Source organism: Dendrobium catenatum, unplaced genomic scaffold, assembly GCF_001605985.2.
Source record: "Dendrobium catenatum unplaced genomic scaffold, ASM160598v2 fragScaff_scaffold_9, whole genome shotgun sequence".
Lineage (NCBI taxonomy): Eukaryota > Viridiplantae > Streptophyta > Magnoliopsida > Asparagales > Orchidaceae > Dendrobium > Dendrobium catenatum.
In genome coordinates this window covers 2,892,457-2,893,869 of record NW_021318471.1, presented here as the reverse complement: position 1 = coordinate 2,893,869, position 1,413 = coordinate 2,892,457, and positions in this window count along the sequence as shown.

The window sequence follows — 1,413 nt, the reverse complement described above, 5'->3', positions numbered from 1 at the left end:
ACATATCAACTTAACCAATCCTTGACTTACTAATGCTTGTCTGCTACTCAAGCCAAGCACACATGCAAATCTACCATAGAACAGATGACATCCTATGCCAAAAAAAATTTGTTACTTAATGAATCAACAGGCTCAAGTAGGCTCAACAACCTCTTAATTAGGTGGGGCTCAGTGTTTTTGGAAAGAAAAAGTAATTTCTTTAATTCGGGTGATGGTTTGTTTTCTACAATTGGCTAGATTTAACCATTATTTCATCTCAAGTTTAAAAATGGCAGCAACAGCTCTCTTCCAAAAGATACTTGATAGGATTCAGCCTGAAAAGAAACCGCTCTTCTGCTCCACTTCCACCTGCAACAATGTAGCTTTCATACACATGAATTATATTCTCTGCAATTACCATATATTATTTCTTTATAAATATCCAAGATAGAGGTTCGTTCGATATACTTCTCATGATTCATCAACGTGATTGGAATGATTTTATGAAATCTGATTTCTCCTTCCGATTTTCTTCTTTAAAAACAAGAATGATGAAGCAATAAGTGAAGATATGGACGATTTATGTTGCTCTTGTTGATGTGAATGAAATTCCTGTCATTCATTTTCATATGTATGAGATCCAATGTGCAAATACAAAATCTGAGATACAAACCTTTTTAATGATTTACTTCATGCTTATTGCAATCTAAGTTATAAACCCAAAATATGAAATATAAATTTCTTTTGATGCAAATCTAATTCATAAGTTTGCTTCATGTTTCCTGTAATGAAAAAAAAGTTGCTATGCACAGTGGCATAACCAGAAATTTTTTTTAGGGAATGCCTAAATTTATTTTAACAAACTTCACCTTAAATTTTTTTCATCCGAGCTTGGACTAACATCGCTAATTTTAAAGAAAAAAAAGAACAAACAATAGCTATAATTAATTTGTCTAAATTTACAAATAATTTGTAAATAAGATAAATACTAATTATGCTATGTTATAATTAAAAAAACAAAATTATTATTCATGTTTTTATGAGATTTTGCATTTCCTTTCAACTTCTATAACATTCATTTATTTTATAAAATGTATTATACTAATAACTAGACTAATTTAATTTTGAAATTATCATAGACAGTGAAGGAAACAATTACCATCTAATAGGATATGCTACGCTTTTTTGTGTTTTTTTATAGATTGGCATGTGATGCCGTCGTTATGCTTGATGTTGTTTATTTGATTGTTGGATCTATAGGTAGGCTTCAATATAAGCATGTTTTATTGACCGGTGGCCATAATTATATAGTAGTTTTAATGCAAGCCATGAAGTCCCTACGATTGCATACCCCATATTTTCATATTATTTTTTTTTCTTCATATTAAATCACCCCCCCCCCCCCCCCAAAAAAAAAAAAAAAAAAAAAAAAAA